The sequence below is a fragment of the Dipodomys merriami genome, unplaced genomic scaffold (assembly GCF_024711535.1).
Source record: "Dipodomys merriami isolate MVZ:Mamm:240054 unplaced genomic scaffold, mDipMer1.0.p SCAF_6, whole genome shotgun sequence".
NCBI lineage: Eukaryota > Metazoa > Chordata > Mammalia > Rodentia > Heteromyidae > Dipodomys > Dipodomys merriami.
Window position 1 is genome coordinate 33,264,018 of NW_027206179.1, and position 19,348 is coordinate 33,283,365.

The 19,348-nt window shown below is 38.5% G+C and overlaps 1 long non-coding RNA gene across 1 annotated transcript; it reads right to left on the reverse strand.

Annotated features, from left to right (window-relative positions):
* Positions 1 to 16,399: 16,399 nt before the first annotated feature.
* On the reverse strand, positions 16,400 to 19,131 carry LOC138813513 (uncharacterized). Its single transcript, XR_011367831.1, has 2 exons — positions 18,935 to 19,131; positions 16,400 to 17,485 (listed from the first exon to the last, which is right to left on the reverse strand). It is a non-coding gene; the product is annotated as an uncharacterized lncRNA (long non-coding RNA).
* Between the last annotated feature and the right edge of the window lie 217 nt (positions 19,132 to 19,348).

Genomic DNA, 19,348 nt, shown 5'->3' on the forward strand with positions numbered 1-19,348 from the left:
TTGGAAAGCTTAGAATGAGTCAGATGATTGAATTTAGTCAAAGTCAGTAACATACTTTAAAAATATGCTCACATTTTTAAAATAAGTATACCATAATTATATTTCTGTAATGCTATAAAATCATGGACATAGTTATGCCAAATTTCAACATATATTATTATTTCAATGGAACAAAAAAAAGTGAAGAAATGAATTGGATAAGAAATGACACGGAAGGTTTTATGTTACTATAGTTCCACTACAAATTATGAAGTGAATATCCATTACTGCAGATGTTTCTAATGATAAGCTTTCCTCATTTCCCTGGACAACAGCTGTCAAGGGCAGTCTTCTCTGCAGCTAAAGAAACTGACTCTTCCATAGGTCAGTGAGAATCAAATCACATGACCTGCAGATATGGTCAAAATACCTATGGTTATTGTGACTCTATGTTTTCTCTCTCCTGTTGTTGTAAAATATAAAGAAAGAAGATGGCAGGCAAGTGTCTATATATGCACAGATGTGGACTGTGTATTCAATGGATGTTATCACAGATGGTGAATGTGTAAGTTATACATGAACAACAGGGTCGTGATTTGCATCAGAGAAGAGGGTAGGTACATTCCTCCATAAGGCTGGAGGTTTGATTTTTTTTTATTGTCAAGGTGATATATACATAGAGATTACAGTTACATAACTAGTAAATACATTCCTTGTCAAACTTGTTATCCCCTCCCTCATTTTTCTCCCACTTTCTATCCCCTCAACCCCTGCTAAATTGTACAGATCATTTCCAGCATATTGTCTTGTGAGTATCACTGTTGCATTGGTTCCCCCTTTGTCCTTTGTCTTTATAATATCCCTAGTACATAACATTGTGCCTGGTACTTAGAAGATATTTGGTAAAATTGTTTGGCTAAGTACCTACTGGATGCTTAATTAGTACATAGGAAAGAGATCACCAGTTGAAACTCTAATAGACATATCTGGTACATCACTGTCAGTCTTACGAGTTCCATGATTTTAAGTTGTTTAACTTCCCAAAGCCTCCATTTCCTCATCAGTGAAAAAAAACATAATGATGTGAACCTCATTAAGCTATGAGAATCAAGTGAGATAATGTTGTAAATTGCTTAGCATGATCTGAAGCACGTTAAGTACCCAATAAAAGTAGCTAAAGATACCAGCTTTCCATTGAGATTATATCAGCTTCCGTTTCATCACAACACCTTGGCCTGGTTTCTGATTTTTCAAATGTGTAGACCAAAAAGAACCCTAATCTACTGTCTTTTGATCAAAAGCCATGCATAGCCAGGCCCTTGACTGTGTCTTAGCCTCCAAATGCACACAACCCACAGGAGGCCTTCCTTCAAAATGAGATATTGAGTTGCCTGAGTATTTTTCTCAATCATGAAGCTACTCTGACTTTTAATCATGTCCCAGGGTGCACTGGATTCTCCCTCTAAACAGGAAGCTCCTACAGTGGACTCCAGACCATTATAGGTCAAAATTTCCCTTTCCATTTCTGAAGAGGAATTATTTATTCCACATTCCTCACTTACATAGGACATACATTCTTTTATATTCTGGAAATCCTCTACCCCATATTTAGATTCCTTTGACGTATGGTGTGTCTTGAGTTGTTATATTCTTTATCCAGGCCCTTGAGGCATACATCTGGTCACGAAATTACCTGGAAATTAGAACCTCTCACTGCAAAGTTTCATAGCTAATGAAAGTAAGAGAAGATAGGAACCAGTGCGTCACAAAAGAAGAACTAAGTTCTATAAAATGGCAGAGTATGAAATTATTCTGAGCAGGACAAGAGTGTTGTGTAGTTTACAGAAGTAAACACACTATGAGTTGTGAGCCAAATTCATCGATGGTCTGCATTTATAGGACTCACAAGCTGGGACAGGATTTTACATTTTTAGGGGTTAGAAGAGGAGAAGCAGCAGTCACAGTGACAGAAACCATATGTGGTCTGAAAAGCCTGAAAAAGATGTCCTTTCTATTAACTGTCAACCGCTGATTAGATGATGGATATTTGATGGTGCACAAAGGAATTACTATGAATTTTTATGTGTGATAATGAATTGCTTGAATACTAAAGAAAAAAATTCTGGCCATTTAGAGATAAAACCCAAAATGTTCACCAAGATATAACATCTATAATTTTCCTCAAAATAAGATGTCTACAAATAAATAATTGAGTAAGTTATTAAGTACAATAATTATAAAACTTTATAAAGGTAATAATTCAGAGGGAGACACTAGTAAGCCAGGGGCTGGGCAGAGGAATTTCTCCAGCAAGCTGAGGACTGGGAGGGTAGAGTAACTTTACTTCTGCCAGTGGATGCAGCCAACACCAACAGTTACAAATCATTTTTATAGTATGTAGCCTGCTACAATATGATGAACTTGGCACTGTACCTCTATGGTCTTCCTCCCAATATCCCACAACCCCAATCTTATATAATAGGAACACATCAGCAAATAACACCATGAGGCATTCTGAAATACCTGACTAGGCCTCCTTCAGACTGTCAAGGTTTTTAATCACAAAGGAATTCTGAGAAGCATCATAGCCAAGGCAACTAAGTGTAATGTGGTATTCTGAATAGGAACTTGGGACCAAAAAGGAGATTAGGCAAAAACTGAGGGAATCTAATATATTAGACTTAGTTAACAATATTATCTTGCCATTATTCATTTTTGGTAACATTCATATTTGAAAAATTATTCACAGGGGAAATAGAATGAGTTATATAAGAACCCTCAGCACTGTCTAGTAGTCAATTTCTCTATAAATACAAGATGGCTTTAACAAATTCAAAAAGATATATACTCACTATTTATGGAAGTGTAGCCCCTCTGTACATCACCTTGACAATAAAATAAAAAATAAATGAATTAAAAAATATCAGGAAGGCCAGGAGCTGGTGGCTCACACCTGTAATCCTAGCTACTCAGGAGGCTGAGATCTGAGGATCATGATTTAAAGCCAGCCTTGGCAGGAAATTCCATGAGACTCTTATCTCCAATTAACCACCAGAAAACCAGAAGTGGTGCTGTGGCTCAAGTGGTAGAGCGCTTGCCTTGAGCTGAAGAGCACAGGGACAGTGCCCAGGCCTAGAGCTCAAGCCCCAAGACTGACAAAAATAAAAATAAAAAAAAAGAATTGAACTAGAGTGGTAAATTTTCTTCTTTCTCCATAGTAGAGCAGCATGTGCTAAGATGCAATAAGGCATTTCAGACCTCATCTGTTTTGTGGTTTGTTTTGTTTTGTTTTTTGGTCAGTCGTGGGGCTTGAACTCTGGGCCTGGGCGCTGCCCCTCAGCTCTACCACTTGAGCCACAGTGCCACTTCTGGTTTTCTGAGTGGTTTATTGGAGATAAGAGTCTTACTGAGTTTCCTGCCAGGGCTGGCTTTGAAATGCAGTCCTCAGATCTCAGCCTCCTGAGTAGCTAGGATTACAGGTGTGAGTACCTCACCTGTTTTATTTATGCATTCAGTCAGATAGCTGACAAACAGCACCAGGAAAGTTAAAGAAAACATGGTTGTGGAAAACATCTTCAATCTGCTTATTCTCCACCACCTTTTGGAAGAACAATAATACTTCACACCTGCTCACTAAGAAAGTGGTGAAAGAGTGAGAATTATAATGCCTGTATATCCTGGAAGCTTTCTGAAGCAGGGTTACCATATATATTCCCTCCCTCCCCCCCGCCCCCGGGCAAGGTAACATTTTAACAAGCTGCATTACTTCAGTGGCCACCAAGAAGACTATTTTGCCCTAAAGTCATTAGTGGAGCTTCTGTGTGAACCAGCCAATATCTTGTCAGGGGTCTCAAAAACAGGTAGCTTTTGGGGGGAACACCAAATTTTAACACTGCCTTTAATCCTCAAGCTTTTTAAAACCCTCTGCATGCTTTAGCTTTGCTGACAAAAGACCTAACAGAGATTTCCTACAGAATAAACATCAGCAGAGAGAATCATTGTAATGCCCTTTACAAAAACAACTGTTAGGACTTTTAGAGAGAGCCAGCAACATGCAAACTTGTCCCCACTTGCTGACAAACCCAGGAGCTGTTCTGGTGAGCGATCCTTACTCACACGGTAGACAGTCTCCCAGCCAGGCTCATGATGGGTCTTGTCATAATTCAGCTGGAGCCACTGGTAAATATCCACCTGTCTATTACTCATTAATCGAGAGAGACAGGATGTCAGCTGTTTCCGTGACTTGGAGAAACATAGGCTTTTTACCACCTCCTGGCTTACACTCAAAGTAATATTAGAAAACAATAGGGCAGACAAAGATAAAAAGGGCAGGAAGATTCAGTGTCAAAGTAAAAATAAATCATCACTGTCTGATGAATGCAAAGATTACAGCCTTTAACTTGATTTACAGGTTTTCCTAATTCCACTTTGGCAGTTTGGTCATCTTCTTAGAAGATGAGGAAAAAGAGTTTCTAAATTCATTTACATATTAAGAAAAAATATATTCTGCCAATGATGATGTACCTTGTTACCTTTGGTGCTTATTAAATTTCATTGCTGATATTTGGGTAACTAAAGCTAATTCCTGCTTGTATAGAAAATAATTTATATACACAAGATGTTTATTAGGATAAGATAAAACTGGTAAGATTACTTCCTGTCTTCTCCTAATCCTAGAAACTATTTCCTGTGTCAATGATAAAACTACTGACTGGAACAGTAAACAATGCTAAAATTTAGAGATCCACAATAGCTTCTTCTCATTCATTGAACAGTCTGTAATCTGTTGCTAAGGAGAGCAGAGTTTCCTAGACCACCAATGGTCTAGGATCCTGTCTGTATGGCACAAAGACAAATGATGAGGAAGCATTTTGAAATTAGTTTGTCTCATCCCTATAGATATATACTTGGGGGCAGAAGTGACTCACTGTCCTTCAGAATTTACGCTCTGCTTCCAAGGTAATAGTCTATGAATATTGTCTACCCATCCAAGACTACCCATCTGGGCTCCCTGGCTTCCAAGTTAGGCCTTATGTGTGATGGTGTCCCTTCCAGGACAATGCATAGGATTCAACCCCTGTGGGTTTTTAAAAAATATATTGTTATTATAAAGGTGATATACAGGGCTTGAAATGTGGCTTAGTGGTAGAGTGCTTGTCTAACATGCATGAGGTCCTAAGTTTGATTCCTTGGTAGCGCATAAACAAAAATAAAATAAAAAAAAAAATTTAAAGGTGATGTACAAAGGGGTTATAGTTATATGTCAGGTAATGAGTACTTTTTTAAAATAGTGTCCCTCACTCTGTTTTTCCCTCTCGTGTCTTCACCCATAGCGCTGTGTCTTGTTCATGCTGTCTTTACTCACTGCAGGTTGCAAAAGATGAGGAAATTCCAGTGGATGTCAGAGGCTGAAATGTTAAAGTCTCATTCATTGTACTGAAGACTGCCTGTTAGGTAAGTATTTGTCCAACTGTTTACACTGTGGTTGGAATATTGTTTCTTTTTTTCATTTTTTTATTGTGAAAATATTGTACAGAGGGGTTACAATTACATGGGCAAGATAATGAGTACATTTCTTATCAAGCACTGTAGCCTCCTCCTTTGTTTCCCATTCCCATCCCATCCTCCCACACACACACACCAAAGTTGTAAAGTTCGTTTTCCACATAACGTGTACGTGTTTCTTTTTCTACAGGAGATATTTACAAGGTGAAAGGGGCCCAGTGAGAAGGAAGCCTGAGGAAATGGAGAGTGGGGGTGGGGGAAGAGGACTGTGGAATCCTTTCTTCTCAGGCCTCCTCTCACCTAGAGTCAAAGCCACAGGGACCCCAAAGACCCTCTCCTACATCCACTAAAGAACCAATTCTGGAAGGTACAGTGGAAAATTAAATATTTCCAAGCCCCATAGCCTAGAAATTCATGGTACAGGATACCAACAGCCAGTTCAGCTCTGGCCTGATGTACAAGGCTTGTACTTAGCCTTTTGTCAACAACTGTAAGGAAGCACCTGCCTCAAAAAACTCCCATGACCCGTTCCTTACCCACTTATCCACACAATGACTTCACCTGACATGGCAGTTTCCTATATATCAGTTTTATGCCATCTTTACAATGAGTAGTGAGTAGAGTAGGTACTATTCTAGTTATACAAATAAAGTGACAGAAATGAAGACATGTTAAGAACACGCTCAAGTTAATGAAGCTCTGACATGGCAAAGTCAAGATCCACAGTCCCACCTCTCAAGCCCTAGCTGATATTCTGTTCTATTGAAAGAACTTCTTCCTCTGGACCCAGGACTGGGGTCCTGTTTGCCAATGGAGTCCTTGAATCTTGTCTGGATCTAGAGCTCAGATTCTTTAATATTGCTAACCCACAGGTCTATGGATGCTTACTCTGCACAGGCACTTGATTTGTGACCATATGCTGCTTTCCCTCTGAAGTAAGACTACATGTCAAGTACAAATAAATGTATAATTTCACTAAGTGCAGCAAAGGACATAAACAGGACACCTAAGAAATTCAGGTGACAGAGGTGGAGAAAAATAAGAAAGGAAATCTACTTCAATAGGGCTATCAAAAAAGCAGAAATTGGCTCTGTGGCTCAAGTGGTAGCATTGAGCAAAAAGAGGCTCCAGGACAGCATCCAGGCCCCAAGTAGGACTGGCAATACATTAATTAATTAATTAAAAATAAAGCTTCTTTGAGGAATTGACAATCTAGGCAAAATCTAAGAAAGCTCAATGTGCTTGAGAAGAACCCAGTGATATTGCTGAAGTTGATCTTTCTGGAGCAATAAACCTTTTTTTTTGCGGGGGGGGGGGGTGAGGAGGCAGTCATGGGGCCTGAACTCTGGGCCTGGGCACTGTCCCTCAGCTCTTCAGCTCAAGGCTAGCGCTCTACCACTTGAGCCACAGCGCCACTTCCAGCTTTTTTCTTTTTGCTTATGTGGTGCTGAGGAATCGAACCCAGGGCCTCAGGCATGCAAGGCAAGCATGGAGCAATACATCTTGAGAGAGCAAGAAGGTGGAAAGATGCCAGCATGAGTGAAATATGATGGAGAGCCACACAGGTAAGTTTGGATATGTACAAAGCTGAGTCGTGGAGGAATTTAGGTTTATCTGCTTTGCAGCTAGGATCCAATGATAGGGTTTTTAGGATCAAAATGGTGTAATAACGATTACCAGAAAGTTAATTTTCCCTCTGCTGTGGAGAATCAGGGAAGAGAGGGTGGCAGAGATGATAAATGGATTGTGGCAGGCACCACAATGTTCTAGAACAAGGGGCTGGTGCCTTAGAATATGGCAGTGATAGAGAGCATCATTGGCAAAGAATTGAGACATATTTGGGAGGTAGGATAATAGGATAAAGGATTAGCTTTGAAGAACAAGAAGAAAAGGGTGCTAAGTTTATGATTTCAGGCCTTTGGGGCTTGCAACAACCTGCAAGAGTGATGTCATACCTGCTACATATTTGAATTGGGGAAGAATGGGTCTTGTTATATATTTTTAGTGAAGAGTTTTCCTCAGTTTTAAGATACCCTTTTCCCTTAATTTGGAAAAACTCCAGAGAGGTGAGGCAACATTGCTATCACGTGTGAGTATGTGAACTTAGCAGGGGCATGAGGCTTCTACTCAACACATTGTCAAGTCACCTAGGTTATTTTCATTTACTGCACAACACAAGGTACAGCTTGTCTCACTTGATTGCATAGAGACCATATTATAAAGCAGCCGTGAAACAAAAGATATAGTGTATACAAACGACTGATAAGTCAGTAAATAAAGCGCAAGAAAATTTACCACCAATGCAACACATATTTTACTCTGGAACTCTAATAATTTTAGCCAATATATATGAGCTAATAAGTCCCTGGACTCTGAAATTAAAGATAGCCACAACACAGAAGGGAAAAGAGTAGAAGAGCTGTTGTTGAGATATGCATAAATATAGATAGCAGGCAATATATTAAAGGTGATACAATGGTTCAGTGCTGAGAATCCATCTCAGAATAAGAGCACCTGACTGCCTTGTTGGAGGAGGGAAAGGTATACCTCCACTCCTGAGGAAGGATAAACAGACCTAGAACACCTGATACCTTGGTGCTGCCCACCAGACAATCCACCTAACAACAGGAGAAAGAATCAACATTTCCTACTACAAAGAGTTACATGCTCCCTGGCTAGGTGGCCAGAGCTGGACAGGGTCATCTAGCCTGGGCTTCAGAAGCAACACCTGGCACTGAGAAAGAAACCAGACTTTTTAGGCGAAATGAACCCCAAGATAAGGACTCAAATTGTTTTTCTTTCTTGCTATTGTTTCTAAGATATTTATAAGATAATCTCTTTGTTGCTTTGTATATCCCCCCCACATGGTATAACCCCTGTTTGATGTTGGTATAATTTGTGGAGGGGAAGGGGGAAAAAAACCAAATTATCTAAATAGGGATACAGGTGGACCCATTGTAACAATGAGATGTACAAGATGTTATGTCAAAAAACAAACTTTACAAGTTGGGGGGGTGGTCAGGGATGGGAGGGTAGGGATGGTAAGGGGAAACAATGCTTGATAAGAAATGTACTCATTACCTTGCACATGTAATTGTAACTCCTCTGTATGGTATTTTCACAATAAAAAACATTAATAAAAAAAAAGAAGGAAAAAAAATCAGAAACCAAGCCCTAGTAAGGACAGTCGAGTAGAGCTATACTTGGTACCAGTACCCATCCTGCCATGAAGAGCTAGTATTTCTACCAGCCCAAATCCTCCATGTCACCATAGGAGAAGATACCTGCTGTTGGACTTACCTTGACAAGTACTCCAAAGTGCTAAAGAAGCTTACAAATGGAATGTAATTAAACAAGTATCTGGCCTGGATTGGAGTTAGAGGATATGAGAACATAATTCAGCAAAGCAATCAATTTTTGTTCTAGAGTTTAATGCCTATAAAATATAGCCGTGCACCATATATTGATGCTTTAGTCAATGATCAACTGCAGATATGGCAGAGGTGGACCATAGCTTCTACCTTCCAGGTACATGACAGTATACTGTATGATTGCACAAAGATGAGATCACTTACTAGATGCAATTTCCCCTGAATTGTAACCTAGAATATATCTATGAATATTACTAAGAAAGAGCCCATTATTATAAGGCAGTTAACAGGATGACATTTAATGTTGGAATATCAAAGATAGCCCCTGTGGAATATTCTAAGCATACGCTATGCTCTTAAGACCACGTGGATTTTATACATGCTTCATTATGAGAAAACTAAATACAAAAATCCTCATCCAGCAAATGAAAATGGCATCAATATTAGAGAAAATGCCAAGAATTATTAAATATACAGAGCACACAGATGGAATTGAGGATTGACTTGATTGTTGTTGTTTTTTGGGTCCGGTCGTGGGCCTGAACTCCAGGCCTGGGCACTGTCCCTCAGCAATTCAGCTCAAGGCTAGTGCTCTACCACTTGAGCCACAGAGCCACTTCCAGCTTTTTTTTTCTGCTTATGTGGTGCTGAGGAATCGAACCCAGGGCCTCATGCATGCAAGGCAAGCACTCTACCACTGAGTCACCTTCCCAGCCCCGACTTGATTGCTTTTTAACACTTCGTTTCAGTTGAAGGCACTATCGATGAGAAATAAATTGTTTATGTAGCTTTCTGATAAGTAGTATTAGAAACTTCTCTACAGTTGGTCTGAATTGGCCTCTTATGTATCAATATGGCATTTATTACTTGTTTATTCTGAGCAAGATAGGGTCTGTGTTGTTCATTGTCACTTAGTAGAAGTTCATCTTTTACAACCACTTCATCATTTCCTGAAGTGTTTTCTAATATTAAAACAACATCAAGCAATAGATATTGTTATTCTTATTTTACTAATATGGAAGTTGAGGCCTAGACAAACTCTGGGACTAAAAGGCATTTGCTATTCAGCATGAGTGCCAGCTTCAGTGTGGTCTTCCTCTCCTTGTTCTTTCTAATCAATCATTGCTTCCTAAAGTGGAGGGGGGGGGGAAATTTAAATAAATCTCTTATCAGATACACCAGCTTCAAAAGTATTTACTTCAGGGGACTATTTGAACTTTGAACTCTATTATTTTAAAACTTCAGCTTTACAATAACCCACGGACTAGTGCATAATCGCCCATCAGAATCAAGTAGCTGCCACTTTGGTGTGTGAGCTTGGGAGTGATGAAAAGTTCTTCAGTATCCCCCTAGATAACTCCCTCACCCACTGGGTGAAACTTGAAATCCCCTTAATAAGAGCCTAATCCTTTTAATTTAAAATTTTGATCCTTTGTTCAAATGGAAAACCCCACAGGAGTACCACTAAAGGATCTACAAGCAAAGTAGAATGCTAGATTGCCCTCACTGTGATTTATACTAATTCCTTTTTAGCCTATTTGTAGAAAGTTCAGTTATCCACATTTTTCTTACTCTGGGGTCTTTGGGAAGCAGTTCTATAGTGTGTGCAAGTGTGTGTGTGCATGTTTGTGTGCATGAATATGTACATATATATAAATCTAATTTTAATTCTTCTGATTATTTTCTTCTTCCACTTTTCCTCTTTCTTTGTGTTATTCCCAATTTAAAAATATTCACTTAATTTTTTAAACTGTAGCTCTATTATATAGCAACAAGTTTAGGTTAAAGGTGAAGAACGACGATTTGTCTCCTTTTATCCTTTTGTTTCAAACATTAGCTGACTTTATATGTATGTACATTTATGTACATATATTTATATATATAATTTGCCTCAAGATAGTAACAGAGTAAGCAAATGTGGGCAAGTATCTTTCTAAATGTTCAATATATGCTAAATGAATGATAGAACTTGAGGAAATAACAAAATGTTAATATGAAATGTTCTAGTTTGATGTCTGACCTTCTTTGCCCTCCTTTCCTCCCTTAAGTACACATGATTTAATACTTTGCAAAATGGTGAGGCAGAGCAATTTTCCTTTCCTCATACCTTCTCCACTCTTGATCTCCCAGTAACTTCAGTGACCTTTTTTGGTTCATCAAATCCCCTTCTCAGATTCTCCTTAAATGACATTAACATTTGCTCACTGGGAACAGCAATGATACTATCAACTTACTTAACAAGGTCTATGAAATTTGAGACAGACTGTGAGAAAATGTTGGCTCAATGGATTGTACTATATCCCTCATTCTCCTTTCTGGGCCAGAATGTCAGAGAGATAAGTCCTCTCATGAGTTCCTTTCTCTCCCTGGTTGTATACTACATGGCAGATGGCCGAGTGTGAACGAATGTTCTTTAGTAACTTAAGTGTGGGATGGAACTGAAGCCAAGTTTTTATCCTCTTGATCAGAGAAAGAGCCTTGAAACTCGTGACCTTATTCAAAATGATGAAATGTCTTCTTTAGAATGCTTGGTTCATTTTAACTAAAACTAGAAAGAAACAAATATCGTAGTACTTCTCTCTAAACTACAAAGAACATCCTAGAAGAGCAGAGGCTCTTGAAAAAGTACTAAATATTTTCCAGGCAACATTTATCTTTCTTTATAAGCTGTTTCTTTTAATATAGCCTACATATTTAATATTAAAGAATATATCTTGGTATTGATGTTTGCATAAATGTATACAAAGAAACAAATGATTCCAATATATTAAAGAACCATAAGTCCCTTCAGTGATAAATTGTTCATTCCCTCTAAGGGTAAACACTATCATGAAATCTATTTATTGTCACTTTCTTTTCAGTTTTACTTTGTATGTACCATTAAACAATTTACTATTTAATTTGGCCAGTTTTTTTAGATTTACATAAGCAAAATCACAAATGTGTTTGTTCATATGGATACCGCTTTAACTCAATAGTTTGAGTCATCTGTTGATACTTGTATTTTTTATTCATTTGTGTATACCATATAAGTAATTGAGTACAAGCACATGTCAATACTATACCACAGTGTCTTCTAGATATAGTGCCTTCTATATTTGACACTCTTCAGTAGTTGGTGAGTCTAGTTCGACACTCCACAGAACATGTCACCATGAGCATTTTACACATACTATGAATTCCTGTGCAGAAAAGTTTCTAGGAATTCTATCAAGCATGGAATAGCTGGTCATATTCTAAGCACAGAGCACAGTCAGGTCTTATTTTGTGTGAGCCAATTATAAACCTTGTTGTTTAATCAGATCATTTAAGCCAATTCACATACCATTAATGTGATATGAATAGTACATTCTGTCCCAACTCTTATCACAGTCATAATAAGCATGGGGGCAGAGGGAGTTGAACATACTAGTGTTCAAGCTTTGAACTTCTCCTTGGAGCTAGGACCTAAGCTTTTCACTCTAGCTGGTTTCCCTAGCATTCAGTCTGTGTTCCTCAAGTTTCCCAGTGGCCACCCTTTGATTGATGCGAAACAAATATTCATCACCTGATATGCTTTAGTCAATAGAATTGCTACCAATTCTTGAGAAAGAAATCCAGAAGTATCACTGTTACTTCTTTCTGGCAGATGAAAATTGCCACATTAATTACCACTTCAGATCTGGCCTAACTCTGACACTTAATCTATAAACAGTGGAGAAGGACTTTGGCCCATATGATTCCATCCTTACTTTTCATTTTCTCTTCCTTTGTGTTTCATGTCAATGACATATCCCCTCACTCAGTCTCTAAGTTTGCAGGAATTGTGATCTTGTGGCATCAATAGAACTCTTTGCCACATACCAGAGACACATGTTTATGCTGAAACTATTAAATATTAATTCTAGAAAATTGTTTTGCTTTAAAATCTCTTAACTCTGAACTCATAAGGTTTGGTCCTACAAAGAAAGGTTGGACTATGGGTTTATGGAAATGATTTGTAATCTGCTTTAGCTGTCAAAGGTGCAAAATGAAGGTCACTGGGATCAGTTAGTATGCATACCCTATCACCGAATGCCGAGGATATAATGTATTAGCTGAGGGAGACAGGTGAGATGACTGACAGCGTCTGACAGGATACAAGGAGCCAGAACTCAGTCTATCACAGCCACCTTCAGTACAGCAGGAAGAGAAAGGATGTGAGAAGTATAGAGGCCTCACATTCACTACTTCATTCTGATCTAAGATAATCAAATGTCGACTGGCCACATTGATATCTGTCTATCACATAATAAAAAAAAGTAAGTATTATATATCTTCATGTTTACATTTAATACATAATGTCAACATTCCTCAAATATTTACAAATCTTTACAAAGCAAACTGAATGTAGCCATTTTCATATTAGCCCTGAATTTATCAAAGCAATAGATAACAGAATGAAATGCTTAATAGTATTCTAAGAACTGGATAAAGGGGGTGCGGGGGGGGGGAGGGAAGATAGGAAGGGATAGGAAGGAGAAACAGAGGAGGAGGCAACAATGCTTGATAAGAAATGTACTCATTATCTTGCCCATGTAATTGTAACTCCTCTGTACAGTATTTTCACAATAAAAAAAAAGAACTGGATTAAGAAAAATATTAAGTTGACTTTGAAAAAAGCATTAAAGGCCCACCTCATTAGTAAAGATTAGAGTCAAATTTTGTTTAATATAGAAAAATGCTGGGCTGGGAAGATGGCTCAGTGGTAGAGCGCTTGCCTTGCATGCATGAGGCCCTGGGTTCGATTCCTCAGCACCACATAAGCAGAAAAAATAAAAAAGCCGGAAGTGGCGCTGTGGCTCAAGTGGTAGAGTGCTAGCCTTGAGCTGAAGAGCTGAGGGACAGCGCCCAGGCCTAGAGTTCAGGCCCCACGACCGGACCCCAAAAAAAAAAAAAAAGAAAAATGCTTTCATCCTAATTACATTTTTTTAATTGAATACACGGACATATTGTTGCCATGTTGCCACTTAAAAAAATCAGTGAATGTGGGAATACCAACTCTAATAATAATTTTTTAAAAACCTGGTTTCTTTTCAGTTTCTAACACATACTCCAGAGTTCATGCCATGCTTATCAGGAGAAATCTATGGAAAATAAAGCTGAACAGAACTGAAGATCGTCAACAGGCTTAACCTTGTCAAGGAAGGATGAAGCTGGAAGTGCCATATGACACTGACAGAAAGGAAGACCTATGAACAAAACATGTGCAAAAAAAAAAAAAGATTTTGAAGGTCTGTACTCTATGAGCACCAAAACCAGAGAAAGCTGATGTGCTCATTAGATGTGTCTGCAAACTGCTAAGTTCTAGGAGTCTTTCCTAACTATTCTACAATATTGCTTATATAATCTTGGTGGAGAGCAATGAGGGTCATGGAAAGAGATAACATTTCCAACTGTACAAATTACATGCCTGATGTCTTAATGCCTAGGTTATTATAGTTTAAGTGTACACTGGACTATGCAATGTCATAAATTGAGGGGGAAATGATCTGTAGAAAAAAATCTTTTATTTCATCTAGTTCATCTTTTTCTAAATTACTGGGGTCTTTTAAAAAATTATAGTAAAAATATGTATAGCATAAAATTTTAACCATTTTAAAATGTACACTTTGAGTGTTAAGTAGATTCCATTTTTGTCCAGCCATTCCCCAGATGTGTTTTCATCCTGCAAAACTGAAATGTAGTTTTGAAATTATAGTTTTGATCTCTGTGGCACAGAGGATAGATGCCTAACTCTTTCTCAGAAAGAAAGGAACATACTTCAGTGTCCTGAGGTACATTGGAAATAAGTACACTGGAAAGATCACTTTACAAATATGAGGACATGCAGGAAAAAAAATACATTATTGGAAAGTTTTATATGCTCAAAGACTACATGGATAAGCATTTTTAAATATATTTTTTAAAAATTGTGCTGCCCTTGGGGCTTGACCTCAAGATCTGAGTGCTATCCCTGAGCTTTTTTTGCTCAAGGCTAGAGTTCTATCCCTTGAGCAAAAGCTCTACTTCCAGCTTTTGGGTGGTTCATTGGTGATAAGAGTCTCAGGGACTTTCCTGCCCGTGCTGGTTTTGAACTGCAGTCCTCCAATCTCAGCCTCTTGAGTAGGATTACAGGTGAGAGCATTTTAAAGTGGAACATTATTCTGAAAACAAGATCTCATATTGCATTAAATCTTAATGAGAGTTGTAGTACTGAGTATAGATACTATTTTCTGTGTGAGGCCATGAAACTGCCCACCAGGAGTGACAGAAGTGCAAATTGCCATAGGCCTCAGAACAGTCTGGGGGTCTTTTTTTTTTTTCAATTGTGAAAATACTGGACAGAGGGGTTACAATTACATGGGCAAGGTAATGAGTACATTTCTTTTTTTTTTTTTTTTTTTTGTCGGTCGTGGGGCTTGAACTCTGGGCCTGGGTGCTGTCCCTCAGCTCTTCAGCTCAAGGCGAGCGCTCTACCACTTGAGCTACAGCGCCACTTCCAGTTTTCTGGTGGTTTATTGGAGATAGGAGTCTCACGGTCTTTCCTGCCCGGGCTGGCTTTGAACCTCGATCCTCAGATCTCAGCCTCCTGAGTAGCTAGGATTACAGGCATGAGCCACCAGCGCCCGGCATGAGTACATTTCTTATCAAGCATTGTAGCCTCCTCCTTTGTTTCCCCTTTCCATCCCTTCCCATCCTCCCTCTGGGGGTCTTTGACGACAGCATTCGAACTAGCTGCGCAGTCATTCCCGTTTTAATGGATTATTTTATTTTTATGGAATCTAAAGTTAATATGAGTAAGAAAAATAAGAGAATCTTTTTTTAATAGTTCCTTTTAGGATCTAAGTTAAATGATTACATTTAGAGTCAAGAAACCACTTTTGAATTGAATCAGAAACAGTCTTCTTCATATTACAAAGCAGAATGCTAATTCTGTCCTAGGCTGGAAGAAGGGGAATATGGCAGAATCTAAGACAAAAGTCAATGTGAATGATTGAAAAAAAGTTTAAGTTTCTCCTAGAAACTCTCAAGAAGCTAACTTCTTGAGATCTATACCAATGTCATTCTGACTTTTAGATCTTGTAGAACAGTAAAAATGTAATGCACAGTCAAAATTCAAAATTAAGGCAATTACCCATACATAAGGCATTAAAAATTGAAGCAATTACTCATGTATAAGGAATACAAGTGAATGAAAACCCCGTTTGTTTATTAGCAACAGGTGAGAACTTATCAAGGACATTACACCCCTGGGCCCCAGTGTACCACACTCTGTAACATCAAGAAAGCTCCTTGCCGGGCACCAGTGGCTCACACCTCTAATCCTACCTACTCAGGAGGCTGAGATCTGAGGATCAGGGTTCGAAGCCAGCCCAGGCAGAAAAGTGCCCATGAGACTCTTATCTCCAATTAACCACTCAAAACCTGGAAATGGCACTGTGGCTCAAAGTGGTAGGGTGCTAGCCCTGAGCAAGGGACAGCACCCAGGCCCTGAGTTCAAACTCCACAACTGACAAAAAAAAAAAAAAGAAGAAGCACTTCAATTGCTTATGAATTCAGTTTATTTCCTTCCTACTGTATGGATTTCAGTAAGCTCAAGTTTTCACTAGACCAAAAGTAAACACCATTATGGGCATCTCAGGGATGAGCAAAGGCTGGTTCTAGGTGGGTAGTACCTTGGCCAAAGCAACATAATCAGGAAATGGCTGAACCAAAAGTAGACACTCTCACCTAAAGTGTTAAAAAAAATTGGAACAATTTTTACAATGTAAAATATCTCTGCTAATCGTAGAAATAAAGCAGGATTTATTCTTCATATGTCTTCAGTTTTCTCATAATTAATTTTGCTGTTTTATAAAAGCATCAGTTTACAGAAGTTGAAAATTAAGTCAACTAATCTTTCATCCAGAAAGTTAGAGAGGCATTGCTGGACTCAGATCTTTGCCCAAAGTAAATGAATATCCAGGCTCTGAACATTCAGCTAAAGATAAATAGGTTAAGAGTTCAACATACTGTCTCAACAGATAAGTAATAGTTAAGGAAGACAAATATTTATAACAAAGGAGAACTTTCTGGCTTACAAAAGCAAAATATAATACAAAAGAAAACTCAGTGTAAGTCCTTAAAAAGGCAAGTCAAGTTCAGCAAAATAAAACACGAGGAAGCAGGTACCTGAGAGGGGTAGGGTAGGGTCAAAGGGAAAGGAGTAGATGAATGAAGAGAAGAAGGAGAAAAGGCAGACAAGAATCCACGGTATATCTTACAGAATTAAGAAAAGTGAGGATGGGGTGGGGAGGGGAGGGATGGGTGAGAATGTGGAAAGGATGACACTGATCAGGATACATAATATTCATGAACTGCTTTGTTAAACAGCAATGCCTTTGTACAACTACTTAAAGATTATTTTTAAGAATGAATTAAAACAAGGACAGTGTCTAGAAACTAACGTTAATCAAAAGAAAGTCACAGGGTCATGGGCCATGGCCCAGAGACTGTATTAAAGAAAGGTCTTCAAGTCCTTCCATTAGATGCCACATTTGAGAAGTTAAAAACCAAAGGCAAAGAATCGCGTCCTTTCTCACCAAGGAAAGCACGTTGTTGTTGTTGTTGTTCTTTTTGGTCTAGTACAGCTAGAAGAAAACAGGAAAAAAAAGTCACAGGGTGAATTTGACATTCATATTCAGCCTCTGTCCAGTGCTGGATGGCCCTTTCAGGCATCCTTCAGGTCAACTATCCCAGTATCCACTGAGTGTCCTTACATACACTCACCACCCCTCACCAGTATGAGTGGCTCTCAGAGTCAAGAATAAAGAGTAAGTTTGGCACTGGTGGCTCATGCCTATAAGGCTAGCTACTCTCACAATTCAAAGTCAGCCCAGGCAGGCAAGTCTGTGAGACTTATATCTCTAACCACCAAAAAGCCAGACATGAAGCTATGACTCAAGTGGTAGAGTGCTAGCCTCAAGCAAAAAAGCTTATCTCTCTGGCCTTGAGTTTGAGCCCCAGGACTGGCACACATACACACAAAGAATAATAATGAGTTCCTGGTATCCATCTGAGTAACAGCAGAAGCTGATAATGCAATCTCAAAACATTTTGCTTAGATAATACCTAATTCATGTTCAGTACAATTTACAACATTTAAATGAGATTTTTTTGAGATAATAGATGATGTTGTATAGTTTTAGGTCTATTGTTTAATGTTCCTTTAAAACCATGATATTTGTAACACAACTGACCTGAACATTCTCAAATGAGAATTGTTTCATATTCAGGTTTCCTTTCATTGCCTTAATTTTCATGTAATTATAATCCTTTGTTCCACCCCAAGTAGCACTTTACCTTCCTTGGTGTTTAGACACCCAAATAATTGCAGATGGTTATCAAGGCCTATGTTTGCTGTCTCTACGCCAAGACCAACCTATTTAATTCCTTCAACCTGTCCTCCTAAGTCAATTCCTTCACCCACCTCCTTCCACCCCCAATCATCTTCCTGACTTCTTGTCTGAACCCTTTCCAAGAAAATGTCTACATCTTTCCTGGTCCCAGGCTCCCAGAACAAATGTGGTTTTCAGGTGCCATTTCATCAGAATCCCTTTCCTACCCTGGGGTAAATCTCTTGAATTCTTCACATCTCTTTGGTCTTTTTCTCTCTTCCTATATCCAGGGTGGGTCCAAGGTATTTCACGGCCCAAAGCAAAATGAAACTTTTCTTTTATGCCATGAAATTGGATTCATTTCAGAAGGGTTTCTACTCCCCATCCTCCCTCTCTATGCTTCTGAATGATAGATAAACTGCTAACTTATCTGGCAACGAGAGGTAATACATAAATCCAAGATCCTGGAATCTTTGGAAAAGGCCATGGGCTCTGGAAGGAAGATTGTAGAATCTGGTGATTCATTTCATTCCTAAGAGCCACAGTGTTCTCATCTTTAAGAAACAAGGCAATTAATCGGAAGGCCATCAGCCTGAGGTAGCTCCAGGGCTCTGAGTTTCTGTGTAAACAAGCTGAAACACAGCTCAGTGTAAACAATAAAATGAAATTTAAGCTTAACCAATGAGAAAGCAGTTAACTAACCTCTAACTAGAGGTTGTTTGGATCACTTGATCCAAAGAAGATTGTTGCTCCACTTTAAAACCAATTCAATATTTGCTTTGCTTCTATATTCACAACATAAAGCTGCCCCTTGTGACCCTTCTGCAAGGCCCAGAGCTGCCCAATTGGTGAATCAATGTCTGCTCAAGTAAGGTCTTTAAATGTTTAACATGCCTGTGTTTACCCTGTAACATAACAAAAAAGAAAAGAAAAATGTATATATAAAAAAAGAAACATATAAGGCACAAAATTATGAATAATACCCAAGGAATTGTTATATAAATAAGGAAGGGTTTTTTCTTTTATAATTGTTATACTAATTCAGTTTGTTTGAAAAAAATACGAGTAACCAATGATGTAGTAAAAGTTTTTGTTGAATAGGAAGAAATTGGACCT